This window comes from Lissotriton vulgaris, chromosome 3_1, assembly GCF_964263255.1.
Source record: "Lissotriton vulgaris chromosome 3_1, aLisVul1.2, whole genome shotgun sequence".
Taxonomy (NCBI): domain Eukaryota; kingdom Metazoa; phylum Chordata; class Amphibia; order Caudata; family Salamandridae; genus Lissotriton; species Lissotriton vulgaris.
In genome coordinates this window covers 441319049-441326890 of record NC_141689.1, presented here as the reverse complement: position 1 = coordinate 441326890, position 7842 = coordinate 441319049, and positions in this window count along the sequence as shown.

Genomic DNA, 7842 nt, shown 5'->3' with positions numbered 1-7842 from the left:
CTGTTGACTGTTTGAGGTATCATTTCATTTCATACGAAGTGTTTTCATTGCAACGCATAAGGAACTATTTTATACCTCTGGAGTACATTGAATCATCTCCCATTAAATTATTTATCTCTTACACGCATTGCATTCACAAAATATTAATTTGTTTATTCATTCACTACAGAAAGGTTTTTATAATGTTTTTGTCTGGACTTGACTACATCTTTTCCTTGCCTCCGCCTTTGCTATTTTTCCTCTGTCTCTTTCTCATTGACTTTCCATTTGTGTTTATTTAACATTGTTTAATCTCTGCATTAATTTCTGCTAGTTGTATCCGTGTGTCCCTTATTTCATGTTCTTTCACCTCTGTTTTCCAGAAAAAGATTTTTCCAAATCTATTAGTTTTACCTGTAATGAGATGAGACATGCCAATACAAGCATGCACAGATGCTGTTTCCATGTGTTAGCACATAAAAGGCAAACCTATTGGATTTACCAGTGCTTGTTTTTTGGGGTTATGCGTGCTGTATGAGCTTCAGGAGCTCCCTTGATGTAGTTGAACCTCTAGAAATCACATTGAAACAGGACTAGATTCCGTGGATATTTTTACAATAGGAGATTATTTAAGAAAAAAAGGAAACCTAACAATGTGTTGCAGATATTTGGATAGTCATTGCTGTATTTCCATGAATCCAAGTGTAGTTGCAGTGCCTAATTTACATTCTCTTTATCTTAATTATTCTTTTTTTGAGAACAGCATAAAATCCATTTCTCCCCCTCGGCCACCCTTCCAAGCACATCTGTAATTGCAACAGAACTACCATCACAGTGAGTTTCACTAATTGCCAGAGCAAGATTAGCCGGTATGATCAGTAATTAAGTACCCCTGTGTATTGTCGAGCAGCATTGGAAATTCGTATTTCTGCACCAATTTCTGTATGCGAGTACAGGGTCAAAATTATTTATATACTATTAAATAAGGTATTTTCAGCCTTATTCATGAAGGCTACATCGGCTCGCAAAGGGCCGGATTCTGAGAATCCGGCCCTTTGCGAGTGCGATTTTTGCATTTGGGATTCAGCATCCCAAATGCAAAAATCGGTAATTGCTAAATCGCTAAATTGCGAGGAATTACATTTAAGGAATCTCTATTTGAGATTCCTTAAATGCAATTCATGAAGCATTTGAAAATTGCGAAAATGCAATTTTGGGCCGCTATTTACCGAGAGGTCAGACCTCTCGGTAAATAGCAAAAACTTAGAAAAATGCTTTTAAAAGCAATTTTCTAAGTTGCATGTTGCACACACACATGTCCTTTGGACATGTGTGTGCGCAACACCTGTTTCAATTTGCATTTAAGGGGTGCTACAGGGTGTCCTTTGGACACCCCTGGCACCCTTTAAATCGCTATCTTATTTGCGAGTAGCAAATTGCTAATCGCAAATAAGGAATAACTCCCCATGCATTCCTATGGGCCTTTTGGCCCATAGGAATGCATGGGGAGTTATTCCTTATTTGCGATTAGCAATTAGCTAATCGCAAATAAGGAATTAGTGGGAATCGCAATTAATATTGCGATTCCTACATGATTACCGTTTTGCGAGTCTCAAATAGCGATTCCTTATGATTCGCTATTTGAGCCCCGCAAAACGGCCCGATCATGAATCAGGCTGTTTGTGTTCTGTTATATTGATTTGTCTAGCGCACTAATCAACAAGAGGGTATCCAGGCACTTGAGCGAGTGTGTAGGTTTGTGGCCCCAAGGTGCTTACACGAAGAGCCAGGTCTTTTGCTCCTTGCGGAACTCAAGAAGTGAGGAGGAGGCTCTGATGTGTTGAGGGACAGCGTTCCATGTCTTGGGTGCTATGTAGGAAAATGAGAGACATCCAGGTTTGCATTTGCAGATGAGTGGAATGGGTGGGAGTGATGCAGAGCGTATGTGCCTGGTGAGATTGTGAAATTGTATGCAGCTGTTATTGTATGTGTGGGCGAGAAGTTTGAATTGGCTGCGCTGGTGGATGGGGGGCAGTGAAGCTTCCTGAGGTGCGGTGCAATGTGAGTGTGGCATGGGTGGTCGAATATGAGTTTTGCACCTCAATTTTTTCTTGTAAGAGCCGAGAGAGAGTATTGAGTTGCTCAACACTCAGAGTATCATGTCACCGGTCCAGTGGCCCTTGATTTCGCAGACCTTTCCCCTAACTCCGCTTTACTCCCCGTGCCCTTAACCAGTCAAACTGAGGAGCCCACTTTCCCTGTACCACATTCTACCACTCTTCTGCCTCCTTTCACACACACACACACACACACACACACACACACACACACACACACGCACACACACACAAACACATGCGCGCACACACACGCGCGCGCGGGCGTGCACACACACACACACACACACACACACTCGAAGTGATTTTACAATAAGCAGTCTCATTGGCTAGACAAAGCACTATCAGGCTAGCCCTACAGTCACTGATTCTGAATGGAAACGGGCAGCTCAGATTTCCATCATAAAGGACACACACTACACTTTGAGCTGCACGGCAGATGCTCCACGGAGACCATCATTAAAGCCTATGCTCTGTTTATAAATCCACTTAACGAGAGTAAGTACACACCATAAAGTGTCCTAATTAGTTTAGATGCACAGCCGTTATGTGTCACAAATCACAGAGACTATATGATGTGCTATTTAAAAATGAAGCAATCTGTGCCTCCTGCTAACACCAATCTTTAATTAACTTGAGTATGGACCTCACCTTCACTGTTACTCATTATTTGTTCCTCTTGTTCTCTCCTCCAAAATGTAATTGAAATAAATCACTTAGATAACCCACATAAAATCAGGAAATGAAGATCTCTTGTTCATTAGTTTCCTATCACAACCAAAACATCTGCAGTGTTTAATCCCACTATTAATTTGAAAAGGCACATATGACAAAGAGCCTCATTACGAGTGGCTCGACAATTCAGAGGGGGCTGGTAATGAGCGTTGTCGGCTGAAGGGGGACGGGTCAATACATTTACAGGGAGAGCTGAGCCAGAGCCAAACCAAGGGCCTCATTTATGAGGCAGTGCGTCACTTTTACGCCGCCGGTGCGTCACTTTTTGTGACGCACCAGTGGCGTAAAAAATGCGCCTTGGTGTGCCATATTTACAAAGTGACACATCTAGGTAGATGCGTCACTTTGTAAACCCCTGCACCACATTATACCTGCGCCGGGTATAATGTATGCAAGGGGGGGCGTATTGACGCAAGGAAGGATCGTAGAAGTGACGCAGTGAAATCTATGAGATTTCACTGCGTCACTTTTAGGACGCCGTTGCGTCAAAATCTTGCGCCTGCCTCACAGCAGGCGTAAGACTGACGCAGGCCCTTTCACATGGGTCTTGCCCCATGTGAAAGGACGCATTGCTGGAGTTGCATCACTTTTGTGACACACTCCAGCAATGCGTCACTTTTGCGCTTACAAATACGTCAGAAATACTGACGTATCTGTAACTCCTTGCGACATGATACGTCATACAATAAATATGACGCATCAGGAATGTCACAAGGAGTGCGCACTGAGAAGTGACGCATCGCTGCTTTCACGCAGCGATGCGTCATTTCTCATAAATGAGGCCCCAAGAGTCTGGCTTGGATCTTAGAGCATGAGCCGAGCCCTGAAAATGTTTGGGGTGTAAATCACACAACAAATATCACTTAAAATATGATAAAGCCACTTCAAAATTCAAGAACTGCTCCGAGTAGTACTTATTAAAATTGCGCCAATTTTGCGTCACTTTTCCCATGTTAAAAATGACACAAAAATGGCGCAAGGGGCTTGTAAATCTGCCTGATAGTTTTTACACATGAACCATTAATGCAGTAAGAGGCAAGACAGTAGTCATGTAAACCTTGTATGTTACCCAGAGTATTTTAGAGCAACTTGAAAGTCTATTAAATCAAGCACAATACGTCTTTGTACTACTGGGACTTACATTGTTGAAAAGGTTTTTTATGCGCGCTAAAAGAAAAGTGAGTTTTGGTGAAATAAAATATTTGCCCAGGATCACACAATTAAACCATGATGTATGTCGTAATTTATCCATGCTTTCTGGTTTCACTTTGTACACAACTGCCTGGAAATGAGGATCTATGTATCTTTACTTATGTTAAGGCTTTATTTTGTCCTCTTTGTTCACTGCTCTGCAGTTTTTCTATAGTAGAAATTCGACCGGAAGATATTGGGAGAACTTTACATGAGCATTAGTTACATACCACAAGGTCACATTGATTGTTTTTCAGGGTGGTGGGGAGATTAAGTGAATTGCATATAATATTGAGCCGAAGCAGAGACTCAAACCTGGTCAGCAGATCTGGCCGTAATGCCACATCCTGGGTAGAAGGAAGCAGGAAGGCAGAAGCCACATGAAAGTGTAGCTCTTTATGGGCTCAAGGGTCCAAGAGGACCGTGAGCTGAGCCAAACCAAGGCGTCAGGCTCAAGCCTGTCTTGAGCTTTCAGTGACTCGCCCAACTCTAATGCTCACCCTGTTGGAATGCATTTTGCTGGAACACCACAGCTTTATGGTGTTTCACTCAGAGATTTCAGAGATATGTTAACTGATTTGTTTAGAGCAACAACTCACTACCAAAGGATTATCCGGGTGCTAATACTGGGTCTTTGGAGGAAGATGAAAAGCTTATTAACTTACAAGATCTTAAAATAACCAAATTTTTATACGTTTCTTAAGAATAAGAATGTTTTGAACAAGAAGGAATATGGTCTGCAACAGATTCCAATTATATGGGGCAAATAGAAAAAGAACACTCACCATTCTGGGTCAATTGAATCAGGCAGGGTAATGCCGGTGCCATATTTGAGGATCCAAGGCATCTCCATGGATAATGAAAACTGAATATATATTGAAGATAGTGGGGCCTACCGTGTACAATGCTCTAAGAGCATGGCAGGGAAGTTTAAAAATATGTTTCCTGATGGGAAGCCAGTGTAAGGACCTTAACATAGTGTTAGAAATGGGGTCTCAACTCTCAAGTTGGTTGAGGTATGCACTTTGTCCAAGTAGAGACCTTCCTTCTAATCAGGATTACACTTATAAAATAACCCCTGCTCACCCCCTTGGTAGCTAGACACGAGCTGTCAGGCTTATCTCAGAGGCAATGTGTAAAGCATTTGCATATAACACACAGTAATACAGAGAAAACACTACAAAATGACACCACACTAGCTATAGAAAAATAGCCACTATTTATCAGTGTAAAACAAGACCAAAACGATAAAATTGCAACATACAGTAATCCATTAATGAATATTACAAGACTGCCCAGTTTCTTGAATTTGATTGCTCAGTCCGGGGCCATCACGGCATCATGAACAAACAAATCCATCAGTGCAGACCGAGCCATACAAAATTTCACTCGGTCAGACAGAGCGATTGTCTGCTACGCTGATAGCGCTTTTAACCTGTTTTAATTGTGTTTTAAAAATTGTACTTTGCACCGCCTACCTGTCTTCTCCGTGTTCCCCCTGGTCCGCCGCGGCTTGTGCCATTTGTGCGGAGGGGACACACACATCCATTTCTTCGCTCCCTCACTTCCCTGGATGCTTAGGCAGCGGTCCATGCGCTGGTGTAGTTCCGCCCACTTCCTGTAGTTCAAAAGGAGGTGCGCCGAGCGGACACACAGCTGAGCCTTACAAAATTTCACCAGGTCAGACAGAGCGATTGTCTGCTACACTGATAGTGCTTTTAACCTGTTTTAATTGTGTTTTAAAAATTGTACATTGCCCCGCCTACCTGTCTGCTCCGTGTTCCCCCTGGTTCGCCGCGGCTTGTGCCGTTTGTGCGGAGGGGACAGACACAGCAATTTCTTCACTCCCTCACTTCCCCGGACGCTTAGGCAGCGGTCCATGCGCTGGTGTAGTTCCGCCCACTTCCTGTAGTTCAAAAGGAGGTGCGCCGAGCGGACACACAGCTGAGCCTTACAAAATTTCACCAGGTCAGACAGAGCGATTGTCTGCTATGCTGATAGTGCTTTTAACCTGTTTTAATTGTGTTTTAAAATTTGTACATTGCCCCACCTACTTGTCTTCTCCGTGTTCCCCCTGGTTCGCTGCGGCTTGTGCCGTTTGTGCGGAGGGGACAGACACAGCCATTTCTTCGCTCCCTCACTTCCCCGGACGCTTAGGCAGCGGTCCATGCGCTGGTGTAGTCCCGCCCACTTCCTGTAGTTCAAAAGGAGGTGCGCCGAGTGGACACACAGCTGAGCCTCACAAAATTTCACCAGGTCAGACAGAGCGATTTTCTGCTACGCTGATAGCGATTTTAACCTGTTTTAATTGTGTTTTAAAAATTGTACTTTGCACCGCCTACCTGTCTTCTCCGTGTTCCCCCTGGTCCACCGCGGCTTGTCCCGTTTGTGCGGAGGGGACAGACACAGCCATTTTTTCGCTCCCTCACTTCCCCGGACGCTAAGTCAGCGGTCCATGCGCTGGTGTAGTCCCGCCCACTTCCTGTAGTTCAAAAGGAGGTGCGCCAAGCGGACACACAGCTGAGTCTTACAAAATTTCACCAGGTCAGACAGCAATTGTCTGCTACGCTGATAACGCTTTTAACCTGTTTTAAAAATTGTACTTTGCACTGCCTACCTGTCTTCTCCGCGTTCCCCCTTGTCCGCCGCGGCTTGTGCTGTTTGTGCGGAGGGGACAGGCACTCCCATTTCTTTGCTCCCTCACTTCCCCAGACGCTAAGTCAGCGGTCCATGCGCTGGTGTAGTCCCGCCCATTTCCTGTAGTTCAAAAGGAGGTGCGCCGAGTGGACACACAGCTTAGCCTAACAAAATTTCACCAGGTCTGACAGAGCGATTGTCTGCTACGCTGATAGCGCTTTTAACCTGTTTTAATTGTTTTAAAAATTGTACTTTGCACCGCCTACCTGTCTTCTCCGTGTTGCCCCTGGTTCGCCGCGGCTTGTGCCGTTTGTGCAGAGGGGACAGACACACCCATTTCTTTGCTCCCTCACTTCCCCGGATGCTAAGTCAGTGGTCCATGCGCTGGTGTAGTCCCGCCCACTTCCTGTGGTTCAAAAGGAGGTGCGCCGAGCGGACACACAACTGAGCCTTACAAAATTTCACCAGGTCAGACAGAGCGATTGTCTGCTACGCTGATAGCGCTTTTAACCTGTTTTAATTGTGTTTTAAAAATTGTTCTTTCCACCGCCTACCCGTCTTCTCCGTGTTCTCCCTTGTCCGCCTCGGCTTGTGCCGTTTGTGCGGAGGGGACAGACACAGCCATTTCTTCGCTCCCTCACTTCCCCGGACGCTAAGTCAGCTTTCCATGCGCTGGTGTAGTCCCGCCTACTTCCTGTAGTACAAAAAGAGTTGCGCCAAGTGGACGCGCGCAGCGTCGCGCCAAAGGCAAGCCCATCTGTGCCCGTCCGTGCCAGACCATGCCAAATGCCAGACACCCAGCTCGCTCTGCTGCAACCCCCCTCATAACCCTCCCCCACCACCAATGTTGACTCCTTATCAATATACGCGCCAGGAGCTTCTCTCACTTAACAAAAGCCTACCCGTTAGATTAGGCGCTATTCCTTCTCATATCACCAGGATGCCTTCAATTCAAAAACTTCTTCCTATCAAAGGACAAACCAGACCAACAAAGAACAAAGTTAAACCTCCACAACTCAGTCCAGACCAATCCGAACTTAAACAATTAACAGGCCTATATTGTAATACACATTCGCTCCCTAAACACGCACTTGAGATCTGGTCTCTCCTAGACACCAAGAAACCTGACCTCTTCTTTATGACTGAGACATGGCTACATGAACTATCACAACCTGACCTCTCA